The sequence below is a fragment of the Neocloeon triangulifer genome, unplaced genomic scaffold, assembly GCF_031216515.1.
Source record: "Neocloeon triangulifer isolate White Clay Creek 2 clone unplaced genomic scaffold, ASM3121651v1 ptg000012l, whole genome shotgun sequence".
Classification (NCBI taxonomy): Eukaryota; Metazoa; Arthropoda; class Insecta; order Ephemeroptera; family Baetidae; genus Neocloeon; species Neocloeon triangulifer.
In genome coordinates, this window is record NW_026775554.1 from 3,145,314 (window position 1) to 3,159,478 (window position 14,165).

Sequence of the window (14,165 nt, forward strand, 5' to 3'; positions counted from 1 at the left end):
GCACCACGAAAGGACGCAGCAATAATGGACCCCTAGAGCCACTCCCTATCGCGGCTTGTTTGGCCGCAGCAGAGGCGAAAAGGGAGCAAGTGGTCCATTTAAAGGACGCCTTGTTTATTGAAGAGAGGTCAATAGCAAAAAAAGCAGCGACCGCGCCAGGAAACGGTCACCGTTCTCTTTTTCAAATAGAGAGACGAGCGAGCGCCTCATTTTTCCACCAGCCCTGTTAGAGAAAGAGCAGAGAAAGCCGTCTTATGTGTATTTTTTGCTCCCTCATTTCTTGAGCGCAATTGCTCTACTCGGCCGATGTTCCGAGAAATTTAATAATTTTTCGGTCTCTCGGCAGAGCCCAACTGCTAAACAGCTAAAAAGAGCCGCTATTTAGGAACAAGGGTGCTCCGTTGGAAACTGTTGCGAACAATATAAAAGACAGGAAGTTGCTTTCTGGATGACATTTCAATTTCTCGATACTTTGCTCTTGTCTGAATGGAAGCAAAAAGCCCGCTGGTTTTGCATACAAAGAAAGCGGAAGATGTACAAAAAAGCTCATAAATTTTGGGAATAATTTACGACTAAAGTGGAATAAAATTGTTCCAAGAAAATGACTTTCGCCGAGCTGGGAAAAATTATCTTTGTAATGAATGCGTATTTCATGTCTGACAATGAGAAAAAAAGACCCAATTCCTTGTAAAACAAGACTATGTCTTGTTATATCCTATAGTACAACAAATAGCTTCACCCTAAACATTGAAGTATAAAATGTTTAAATTGCAACGCATAAATAAAACTATTAATAGTCAAAAAATCAATAAAATGTAATTTAGTGTAAATGAATATTAATTTTAATTTTGTATTAAAGATAGTATAATTATGGTGATTTTTTTCATAAGCAATGTGAAATAAATTGAAAATATAAATAATTTTTTTATATAATTTTTATAAAATAAAAATATATCTATTACTAATATTTTATTTTCTACTTTAGAAGGTAATATCAGAAAAATAATGAAAAGCCAAATTGCATATTATTAATTCCGCTCTGCAACTCTGAACCATTTGTGTTGATCTTTATCGCGAGTGGTGAGCAAGCGTGCCCGGTTACGCAGACGTTGGCTTTGCGTGAATCTCTGCGGTTGAGCAGCAATAATCAGCGTCTGGGCATCGTCACCGCCGAGCCATCTCATCAGCCGGCCGCCGTCGGTTGATACGTTTCCCGCGGGACGAGAACCAAGTTTGTGCCTCGCCATGTCAACACACAACAACTTCAAAGGGTTCTTTGCTTCCGAGTTTGCTCCTAATTGCAAAACACACTCCGGCCTGCGAAAGTTGCCGGCGAATCTTTTCCTGCGGCGACGAACTTTGCCCCCTAACTAGCCGTGTTCTTTTGAATAATTCGGCGAGGCAGTGTTTCCTCAAAATTTTGTTCGCCGCACGAATTAGGCTGGCGAATTCCGCCTTTGTTGGAATTGCGGCGAGAATGGCAAAAGTGGGCGTTCGTACTGGAAAATGGATTTCGCGCTGCCAATAATCCGCGCTGCACTCATCTGCCTGTGATGGCGACTGAGTATCGGACGGCGCGGTTTTTGCACACATAAAATAATAAATTCTCGCTGCAGGATTTGCTGAGCAGAGTGTGCATATTTCACGTTGTCACAGAGCCGGCATTATTTCATCCTTTTGCGGAAAATGGAAGTCTTGCAGTCGTTTTAAAAAAAAGGCGGCAATATTTTTCAATTGTGCTGTGTGTATGAATAGGCGCCAGGCTGTGAATTATATTAGAATGTCTGATGCGAGTTTTTTGGAATAAATGTGGCGGCTACTCCAGACTGTGTAACGACGAAATATCTCACTTCTTGTACTTTATAAAGAAATGTAACAATCGGTAATTGTACTGTAACAATGAGCATAAAGGAATCATACTTAGAAAAGAAAATTTTAAAATAATAAAGAAACCAATTCAGTTAATTGTAATAAATTTTATATTTTCAAAAAAAAATTGTTTATATTGTTTATATAACACGTCAATATTTAATTTTAATTAATTATTTTAAAATAGACTATTTTTTTGTTTTTAATTAGTGATTTATATCACTATTATTGTTTATTTTTTTAATTCTATTAATAATTAACTAGTTAAAAACATCTTTCAAACTAATTTTTGTATGAAACTTTTATTTAAATAGTGTAATATTTATATTTGTTAATAAATAAATAATTTCCCTGAAAATTTGAAAATATTGTAATTACTATAATTAGTAATTGGTCTTCAGTAAATGAGCTGCACAAAACTATCAGTTCATCAACTTGTTTTGTTGGCATGAAGTATTCAATTTCTGAAAAACAAATAAGTTTTTAGCCGGAACTATTAACAAATAATTAAAACGCCTGTGCTCGCGACCGCCTAAAAGGTGTGCGTTTTGTTCCAGCGATGGAATAGAAACATAAAACTCTAGGCAGCCCGTGCGGCACGGAGATAAAATCAGGGTGTCGAGGCACCCATATTTCCCAAATCGATATTACTTCCATTAATTTTATAGCAGCCAACGTGCTAGCGCAGAGAGACGCACAGTGAGGAAAACAATAGATTCCATTACACGCGCGCGTCCCGCCAGCCGTATTAAGCCCAAATTGAGGTTTATGACACTGCAAAGCATTTTGCGCGCCGAATTACTTGTTTTTGCGCCAGCCAGACACATTACCGAAATTCGTCCGAACATTTCCGGGCGCGGCACTTCATTATTGTGCATCTGCTGCAGGCGGGCCGTGATTTTCACACGCTTTACGAGCGAGCACCACCATGAATGACAACAAGCAAGTTCTCCCCGGAACGTCTACAACGAAGTCTCTCCTGCCTTTTCAAAAATGTATATATATTTTATCAGGTCAAACAAGATATAAAAAGGGATCGATCGCTCAAGAGCGCGCCGGCAGCTCTTGCAATTTGGTGTGTGCAAGTTATGGATTCCGGGCTGTTTTTATGGCGAAAGTGGGGTGATGTGATCAAAACATGCAGAGATGCAATTGATTAGGGCATCGGAAGGTATAAAATGTTCCAATAATTTCAGGGAAATTCAATTTAGCATCAATTTCAGGAAAATAATCAATGTTTAAAAGGCAGTTCTACACACACAAAATGATGCTTCTTTTTCAAAATTTAAAGAACTAAAAAAAAAATAATTTACGTGACTTATTTTTATTGACTTTTTACTCCTTATGGCAATATAGCCTCTCTTGTTAAACTCGAGAACTAGTAAAATTTCTATAAAAGTTGAAATTAATCTGAGCTTTTTAGTTTTGAATTTTTTTAATGACATATCTTTCCCATTAATTTTTAAGTAGAATTTGATATCAACAAGGGAGGAGCTTTAAATCAAGGCACAAATCCGACAGGCACTAAAATCCTCAAATCCCACTCTGCCAACAATAGAATCTTTTCGCGTTCATGTATAATTTTTACCTAGTGAAACCCGTAGAGAGCAAGATCAGAGCAAAGAGGAACCGTGGAGTGGATTGATCATGCAAATACCCAGCCTGCGCAACCCGGATTTGCAGAGTGGATTCGCAGGTTTCCCTTAAAGCTCGTCATTCTTGCAAAGGGCAGGTGCGGCTCAAGCTCCAAAAACGTCTGCACCAACTTTCGGGACGATTTACATTTTTATGACGCAACAGCTAGTCCTGGCGAAATGTGTGTGTTTTTGGAATACTTTTTCGAGTTTTAAAGGCAGCAGAAAGTAATAAATATACACGCGTGAAGAATAACTTTTCAAAATCCACTCTCCCCCTGCCATTCTATGTCTGCCATATGCACGCAACATGCACTGAGGTTTATGACTCTTGGGAAGAAGTGATTTTCAGCCAAGAAAAATATTTGTTCTGTCTCGAATCACTTCCTCGAAAGGGCCAATTTGGTTTTATATCGATGTCGCTTTTATCGTGGCCCGCCGCCGACGCCGTTTTGAATTTTCTCACACAAGCCGTGCGCTTATGATATCGACACAAAACATGAATATTTCATTTTTAGTAGAACGAATTTATATTTAAACAAGGCTGGTAAAGACATTGACGTCACTCAAGGCAATGTAATACAAGGGTAGAAGATTTACTATTACATTTCATATTTCTTTATAATAATAAGGTTACTCATTTCTCATTGTCTGGGAAAAAACCTAGGTTAACTGTTCTGAATAAATTATTTATCACTGGTTTAAGGCCTCCTTATTGACATAGTCAAATGAAGTCTTTACAACAATAGGAAACATTCTATCAATTATTGGAAAATTTAGCCACCATTGTTGTAAAGACTTGATTTGACTATGTCAATAAGGAGTCCTTAAATTAAATTGAAACTAAAAATCTTAAAAAACTCAATTAAGGGGGAATTAGTGTGGTAGATTAGTTCATAAGTCTCGCCGCGCGTGGCGCTGTAGCTCGTGTTTTAAAATCAGGCGCGAAAACGGCACGCGATCGAGTCCATCAATTTGCTTTTTCTGAGCTCTGGGAATGCACTAATCACGTAAAACATACTGCAGAATCGGCTGGTGACATTTATTTTGCGTTTTAGTGCGCCGCCGACACGTACGCGGCCGAAACGACACTTGCCGCTGGCCCGTTTCATTTGGTGGCAACCAGCGACGCCCCCGTCGGGCGAGAGCCGCTCGTTTTGATAGACTTTTGAGCACATGCAATATTTTTTCAGAACGCGTTAAATTTAAGTATTCAAAATTTCAGCGTTGAGAGATAATTGAATCATGTATTTTTTGATATGCTTGTTTTAAATTAATTTTGACTAGGAGCGGAGTTATTAACGTTTCCGCGAGACTTTTGTTTTTTTAATTTAAAAATTAGAAAAAAAATTTTAAACATAAAAACCCTTAATGAAAAATGTTGCCAATTAAATTTCCTACAATTTCTTTTACAGGCTTGATGACGTCAGAATTTTTATTACATATGTACGGAAGGCTCAAAGTCAAAATATAATTTTTTAACATAGAAAAAAAATTTTTAGAATTTTTTTGAGATAGCCAATCGATTGGAAATTTAATTTTAACTCTGGTATTCAAATTTCATGAAAAAACATTGAGCCGTTTTTAAGCTGCAGCTTGCTTTCTCATGAGCGCTTTGATGCCGCCTTCGTCTTCAAAAGCAGTTTGAGGTGCCATCAAATATAACTTTCTCATTTTGAAACGGCTGAAAATTTTTTGATGAAATTTGAATTCCAGAGTTAAAATTAAATTTCCAATCGATTGGCTATCTCAAAAAAATTCTAAAAAATTTTTTGCTATGTTAAAAAATTATATTTTGACTTTGAGCCTTCCGTACATATGTAATAAAAATTCTGACGTCATCAAGCCTGTGAAAGAAATTGTAGGAAATTTAATTGGCAACATTTTTCATCAAGGGTTTTTATGTTTAAAATTTTTTTTCTAATTTTTAAATTAAAAAAACAAAAATCTCGCGGAAACGGAGTCCCGCAATAGGGCCGAAAAGAACAAGGCCGAAAACGGCTGAGCGGAACAAGGCCGAAAAGGAATAGTGCCGAAAAGGAACAAGGCCGAAAGCTGAAAAATAACCGATAACCGCGAGCGCGTTCAGCTCAGCGAACATTCAATCCTTTGCGCGTCAATATCAAAATCCGTCATGCGGCCGTTTCGCATTGGAAAATATAGATGAAAATTGATTTTACACAAGACTTCGCAAAAAATCTTCATTTTGGGCGAGACACATAGTCACAAAATCACATAAATTTGGGGGACAACAAGATGAAGATAAGTTGATCTCTTGCACAGCTTAAAAAACCATACTGCATCGGAACTCGGAAAACACGATCTTTCAAGAAATTATTTGTCCAGGAAACTTATCACTTATGTGTATAAACTTCTCAACCTTTTACTATAAGATCATTGTAAATTTTTTATGTCCACTGACCTATTGATTTGTATTTGGGTGGTATGAACGTGATTTGTTGAAATTTGTTAAGCTAATTTTGAGAAAAAAAAAATAAATTCTAGGAAATTCTCATAACAATGCTAAATTTAAATTTCAAAAATTTGGTTCTCCTAACAAATTCATTTTGTCTTAACTATGTCTCCTTGGACATAAAAAATCCAATGCTAAAATGTAGAGCAAAATTAATTGGGTCATTTTTTTGCAAAAGCTCTCCTTAATATTGAGTTTTCAAGTCAGCTGGTCAGTTTTTGGTTCACGTGTTTCCAGCATATCGACCATAAATAAAACCAGGAAACTGAAAATTTCCTCCCTACCACATATTAAATAATTTAGATATTTCTTACTTTGATTTATAAGGACGATGATACAAAATTTGTGTCCTGAGACCCAAGGCGTTCCATTTCTTATTGGGATGGCGGGTTGACATAACACGGTAATCGCGGTGATTTCCCAAAAAAAAAATCGGTTGTTCCTAGTTTGTTTGCACCGGTATTTCGGCCTTGTTCCTTTTCGGCCCTATTCCTTTTCGGCCCTGTTCCGCTCAGCCATTTTCGGCCTTGTTCTTTTCGGCCCTATTCCGGCACTCCGCGGAAACGTTAATAACTCCGCTCCTAGTCAAAATTAATTTAAAACAAGCATATCAAAAAATACATGATTCAATTTTCTTTCAACGCTGAAATTTTGAATACTTAAATATAACGCGTTATAAAAGAATATTGCATTCGCGCAAAAGTCTATCAAAACGAGCGGCTCTTGCCCGACGGCAGGCCTCCCCTCCACAAAATGAAACGGGGCGGCCGGCAAGAAGAGCAAGCGAGAAAACGAATGCGGTGTTGCCAAGTGGATGTTTATTCCGATTTTTCACCGCACTTTCACTAAAAGAAAACCGATTATTTCCTACTTAGGACACGCAAAAGGAATATTTCTGGGTACGAAAAATCAGTTGAGAGTATAGGCTACCGGTTAAAACATTAAAATATAACCGCTTTCAATTTATTCACTGAGAAAACTCAATATTGTTCGATCACACGGCAAAATAAATATAGTTTTTGAACTCCTGGCTAATTACTATCGACGAATATGTGCTACTATGAACATTTTCTGTTACCAAAATCATTAATCTTTCGATTGATGCCACTAAAAACGGATTGAAGGGCGTATAGAAACATTTATTAGCCAAAACTCCAGATCGCAGAGTTGCATGCTCAGAGCAGCGCGCCGCGCAGTTCGCGAGGCCAGAGGAGATGATTCATTTGAAAAAAAGTTCACAAATTTTTTAATATTTGGGAAAGCAGATATGAAAAGAAGGGTTTCCAATAACTCTAACCACACTAATTCCCCCTTAAAGACAAGGAAATATTCAATAAATTAAATACGCGGTTTTTAAAAGGATAAATATTAGCTTTATTTTAATTTATTAAAAAGAAATAATTTAAAATTTTAAATATTAATAATTTATAAAAATGATAATTAATATGCTCATTTTTCCAGCATAAAAATGGGTTTTATATTTTTGAGTACCTCTCTATTTTAGAAGAATGATGATATGATTTTTCGCCATTAGCAGGAGGCAATTATAAAGCTCTTTTAATGAACACTCAAGCGCATGCACATAAATAATAAATAATAAATAAATGGAAGATTGCACGCGAGAGATGCATGGACTATTAACAACAGCCTCCATTATTCGCGTCAGATAATTGCGGCGCACTATATATCGAGTGAAAAGCAAACTCGGCCTGGCTTTTCCGTAAGGAATGCATAATTCAGTATGTATTGACGTGAATTTATTCGCGAGCAACTTGTCCATTAATTACGACAGCAGGAGAATTTATATCATGCGCAATTGATTTCCTTCCTTTCATGCACTCTCGAGTTGAAATTAAACACCTGCCTGCCTTTCAACCCTTCTCTTTGCAGAGTGGCTGCTGCTGCAACACCCCGTGGCCTCTATTTATTTTAGCACCGACGATATTTCAATTAAATGCACGAGTTCATTACACCGTGAAAGGGCAGAAATTCCGCGAGCGGAAGAACTCGTTATTTTTTTTTCCGCAGCCACTGAGCATTTTCTCATTCTTCTTTTTGGGCAATAAAAAGCAGGCAGCAGACAAATCCATATGCATATAATTTATTTATTACGACCGATGCTTTTAATAATGGCTAAGGCCTGGTTTATTGCTCTCTCTGCCTAAATATCCAGTGGGCAATAAAAGTCCGGCGCGTTATTCGCAACATGCGTTTCGCTCCAAAGCACGGCATGGAATATAAAATGTTTGATTGCGCTGCCTCCAGGCACGGAATGAGTGCATAACTTCAAAGCAGAAATATTTTCCGATCAATTTACGACATTTTCCGCCGCAAAGAGAAGTCTTGAGGGTGGAATTCCACTCCCTCAGCATTCTTTTTGGAAAAAGGAATATTAGCGTGTGCTTAACAGAGGAAAAAGAAAAGGGTCTGCCAAAAAGCATTATTTGTGGAAATTTCAGAGCACGTTTCCTTTAAAAAATTTCCCGATGGCCCGCGGCTTGTTTGTTTTATTATTTAGTTTCTCTCCCTTTCTTTGCTCCACTTCTTTTCTCTGCTGATTTTCCAAGAACGCAGCAAATTCGCCGGCTTACAACTTATCTTAAGGTAAATACGGCACCAAACTACATTAGCATATTATGCAAATTGACGACAACCCCCTCAGGGCGGGGACACAATAACCGTAGGCTTTGCTGACAGAGCAGATGCGCCCTAAAATCATTTTTATACCACTCGTTGTCATGCACGGATGCTCCCTCACACTCTCAAACAAATGAAGATTAATCCTGAGAAAGGAAAACGTGATTACTTCTTTTCTTAAAGCAATTACGCGTCGCATACCGAGCGCATACTAATCTTGAAAATGGAAAAAATATCACATTTGCCACGTCCGGTGCTTCAAATGAAGCCGACGCGGTATTAATATGAAAAGCAACTCAGAGCTTTTTCCGAGAAGACTGCTGCTGCAAATTAAATTAAAATTCCCTCTCTTTCGTGCTTATACACATTTTTTGCTCAACACTCCCTCTCACCCCGCATCCCCCACACGCCAAAAATTTATGTGCGTTCGCATCTCTTATTCTTATACAAGAAATGCCGCTCATCTCGAGGGTTTAAATTGTTCTCTCTTGAAATGGTAGGTACATTTTCTCGCGTGCCGCGCTTAAATTTGGCATCATGAATGCCGAAATAGAAAATCATATTCTACGCAGAGAGAGAAGAAGAAGCTCCCGGCCGGCGATTTCCTCTTCCTGTTCATGTAAATTCCTCGACTTCTTCTTCTTCTTCCTCACCACTGACTAAACGAACAATATATATAAAAGTTGATCCGCACAGGGACTGCGTGTTATTAGATTTTTGCTCCGCCCCGATGTCGTCGCGGCCCGAGACTTTGCAAATATTGGCTCTATTTTTTCGCTTTCCATAACGCAACGATCGAAAATCTGCAAGGGCTATTCAGTGTGACAAAAAAAAAAAATAAATGAGAGATGGAAAATAATAACAACCGATTGTATTAAAATTCTAGCTTTCTATTATTAAAATGTTACAGGAAATACGAAATTAATAGATTAGTGAGTAAAATATTGAAATAAGTTTAATCAAAACCTTCAAGAATGCAAAAATTAAATGAAAAAACCTAAAAATTTGTGAAATTTCAAATAACTTTCACTTAATTCTTATAAAATTCTTTCATTTGCTTTGGTACTTTTTTATGGAGGCACTGAGAAATTTCTTGCAAAAATCCGATTTTTTGTTGAATAAAAAAATCTTATTTTTTGATTATAATTTCCAGAGTGAAATGAAAATTGTAATGGCATGTCATAAAAATACTTCGAAGTGCTCATATCAAGTTCGAAGCAGTGTAGTCATATAACGGCGGCAAAAACAGAATTCCGCTGAATGTTCGGTTTCACCAAGTTGGAGTGCAAAGTTGCGCAAAATGACCTCTGTAGCAATTGCGAATTTTATACTGTCACCGCCATTGCAGCACTAGTTCGAATGCGATTTCCGAGCGCGACTAATCCTCCCTCGTTTACCGCTGGCAATTTCACACACAAAAATCCAATTTCTTTCGCCACTTGCTTTGCCATTCAGCAAATCTCCAAAACTTAAGAGCCCCATAACAGCGCGCGAGAGCCGTTTTTGCCGCCGAACTAGCGAGCGCGCGTTTTAATAAAGGGCGTCGTAAAAATGAAAGACAAAAGTCAGCACGCACTGCACAGTGAGCGGTGGCGGCGACGGCGGCGGCAGATTATCAAAAAGGTCGTAACGCAATTTTTCGGTCTGCGAGCGCGCACAACGATAATCAACCATCACCGATGCTGTCCCTAGCGCGCGGAGCCGCACATTATGGACCAGAATACAATAAATGGTGTTATGGTAGCGGCCGGCTATGTAGGGCGGCTTGTAAAATGCCCCCTGCGGACTTATGATATTGCGTTCTACTATATATGCCGGCGCAGCTCATAATATGATAATTTATTTCCTCTCTCGCTCGCTCTCGACGCTGCACCAAAGATTGAATCGGGCTTGCCCATCGAGGCTCGCGCCATAATTTATCCTCGCACCGCATAAATTGCAGCCAATTAATTTAATTGAAGAGATTTCGGCGACGTGCGTTAACAGCAGCTTCTGTGACTATGCCAGCGTGTGTGTGTTTGTGATAAAATATTTTATGCTTTTACAACGGCTTGATTGAACCGCTCCATAAAATGTAATTTGGGTCGTTACGAGAGGAGTGTGAAACTGTTGATTGGCACTTTTGTTCAAAATATGAGTGGGAGCTTTCAAAAGTTGGCTTTTGTTTAATTTGGCTCCTTTGTTAAGAAAGAATAATACTTATGCAGATCTATAAGGGAATGAGAGTATAAAATTTTTTATTTAAAATTCCTTGCAAAAATGAATATTCTTCTTATGGAATTGAACAATGTATTTTCAGCTTTTTCTGTACTTTTTCTGTATAGTTTTTTTGCTGTATTCATGACTCGACTGTATCGAATGGAGAATAAATAAATAAATAAAGCAAATCAATGTATGTACATGTTTGACATCATTTGACATTTTAAATAAAATTTATTCTTAGAACTGTTTAGAACAAATGTTTTTTATACAATCTGATAAATATTTATCTATAGAATAAATTTAATTATTTTTAACGTTAGTTTAAATTTAATATATTATCAATAAATAATAAATAAAAATTATTAAATATTAATTATTTTAGAAAATAATTTTTAATTCATTTTATTATATTATGCGGGCTTAAAAATGACTTGTTTAACTTCTAAAGAAATATCAATATTCCAAAACACTCTATAGACTTCCAGGGTAATGCCATTCAAATTACAAAAGGCTACTTGTTTTTAGAATTTGAGTCCTGGGGTCAACATTTTATGTTTTATGGGTTACCTACCTTGATAAAAAAAAGGATTTTAATAAATTTCTATGTACAAAAGTGCATTCCTAACGCTATAATAAGCAAATGTAGGTGCTGGCAAAAAAAATTCATTTAAAAGTGAATATATTAATTTCAAAAGTTTTTACATCGTCAAATAATTTTTTAAGAGGAATGCAACTTTATATGCATTTCAAAACACGTTTAGTATAGCATTGCTGCGTCTCTTTTTAAGAAGCCTTGTGAGTTCGTAAGCTTCGCTCTTTGCGTTTACATAACTAATTTAATTGGGCATCCATTTACAAGCGTACATCATTAAATAAATATTTACTAAAACCATTTAATACTTATAACAGGGAATTAAGTGAAATCGACTGGATAGATTTGCCGATAGGCGCTCTGAACTTCATCACATCCTCTCTTTCCTTTTCGCAAAACAAACAGAGCGCGCTTTGGACAAACACACACCACAGTGCATCCCTGGCAGTTAAACATGCACGTAAAGAGAAGCCAATAATTTATTCCTCGGTTTCGCAAGCGCACACACCCGGCGTGCGTATACGTGCGAGTGCGTTGATTAAATCAACTCATTAAAGAGTCGTTCGCGCACAAACATTTGGAATAACCTCGCATGGGGTCTTTCAACCTCCACCACAGCAGCCAGTAGATCCCGAGTGCGCTGCTGATGCAAAATGAAAACAAAAAGAGAAAGAGAGACGCTGGGCGAGGAAAGCAAAACACGGCGGAAGGTCGAGCAAACACACACAGGACGTTTTAGGGACAAAGTAAAAGGAGCAGCAATGTCCTGTTCTATGTGCGGAAACAGGAGCTAGTCAGCAACTACCTAATAAATATATAAATAAAAAGTGCAATGATGTATATTTTTATAAAACATATAGAGTAAAAAATTTGTAAAAATATTATCAGACTTTTCATTATTAAATGGTTCTGATTAAAAATAATTAAAAATATAATTAGTTTTTATGATGTTCGCAAATGTATGATTATTTTGTATCATTAACTCCTGATTTTTGTCTCTAATCATTTTGATGACAGTTTATGCCTGAATATCCTCTAAAAATTTCAATTACTTTGAAATCGTCAACAATTTCCGTGATGAAAATAATTATCAGTGTCTCGTTATTACGTCTCACTAATTGGAGTCATGAAACACCTTTCTAAATCATCCTAAACTCTGATATAATAGAATAAATTCACTGTGGTCGCTATAATCACTTCGCGGAAAGACGCCACACGCATTGCCCTTTGGCAGCGTCAAAGCCAAAGGGTTACACAATTTTTTTCTCAATCACTTACCTTTCTTTGGCTGGGAGAAGAAATCAAAGCGAAAAATCCAAAGAGGCTGCGGCTGCGGCAAAGGCAGAACCGGCTTCCGTCGGTATCCAGTGGCAGAAAAGAAGCGTGAGATAATCGACGCCGAGTGCGAGGGCCGAGTGAGTGTTCGCCGCTCGAAGCTGCACGCCAGACTGCCGAGCTGGGAGACTCAAACCAACGAAATTCCCCACAACACAGTAGCGGGGGCCCTTGCGGATGGATGAGAGAATCCATCCTGCGCGCACGCCGCGCCCTCCCCCTGCCGTGGCCGAGCAGCTGCCGGGGGATGAAAACTACTACCGCCGGCCAAGGGGTGCGACGAACTATTTATTATATTCAGATTATCCTATGTGCGCGAATTTGGAAACGATGGATGGCTTTTTTAGAGGGCTCGCGTCTTTTTTATCGGGAATTGAGCGACTCTATAGAGATTGCGATCGTTTGGCCCGCCAGAGGGTGGTTCCGGAGTGTGACTCCTCGGCGGGGATATTTGGCCAATTTCCGGCGGCGGCGGCTGTTGCATGTCATACTTACAGGATCAAGAGTTTTGATTTCGATTATAAAGCGCGTTACAGCACTGGGTGTTGGATTGTAATTTCGAATTATTTTAAATTGAAATAAAAAAGAATATGTTTAAACTTCAATGATTTTTCAAGCAATTTTATTATTTTAAAATTGTCAAATTAATCAAATTAATAAAATAAATCCCTGTAGAATAGATTTTTTAAATATATATTTTTTTCTTTTTTATTGAATTTTAATTAAGTAAAGAGAAAAATCATTTTATTTATATATGTAAATTTATTTGTTAAATTTGATTGAATTAAAGATCTACAAAGATTAGTTAAATTAATCCTTTCATTGATGTCAAATGTAAAGTGTAGATGAAATTAAATCAATCAAGAACTTATCACTGTCTAAGAAAATTGAACCAATGACGGGGAAAAATCACTTATTGTTAGAGCCCACAACAAATTTTCGTGTATAAGTGTAAATTTTTGTGGACTGACTTCTTGTCTGATGATTACATGGAATCAACAAAATGGTAAGTTTCTTTTAAATTTATAACACCACATACATTTTCAACTATTGACCCCGGACCCCTTTATTTTATTTACACGTTTTACAATGCAACAATTACAAGCCGCGTCTGGCGCGACTACAATCAAAAATCCATGGGAGACAAAAAAGCAATAGAAATGGATAAAGGATGGTGTGGGTCGTTCCATATTTGAATGTGAATTTATAAAAGCGCAGAGAGTGCGAGGGGAAAGTGAGTCACTTTCAACCCTTTGTCGAACGGGGCTTGATCGCCTCCCCACTCGCGCACCACCATCTACCCTTGTGGGAGAAATTTAATTTTCGCAATTTGTGTTTTCTATGCATGCTATTAAATCAACTCCCCAGCGAGTGTGCTTTGTGCAGATATCGCGAGAGCAGAATAAGACGAGGGTGCAAAATT

The 14,165-nt window shown here is 37.5% G+C and overlaps 1 protein-coding gene across 1 annotated transcript in view; it reads right to left on the reverse strand.

Moving 5' to 3' along the window:
• The window catches only part of LOC132197665 (platelet glycoprotein V-like), a 66,747-nt gene extending 53,901 nt beyond the window's left edge, over positions 1-12,846 (reverse strand). The window contains exon 1 of the mRNA XM_059621089.1: positions 12,686-12,846. The gene's annotated coding sequence lies outside the window, so the exon portion shown is untranslated. The remainder of the gene's footprint in view (positions 1-12,685) is intronic.
• Positions 12,847-14,165: the final 1,319 nt, after the last annotated feature.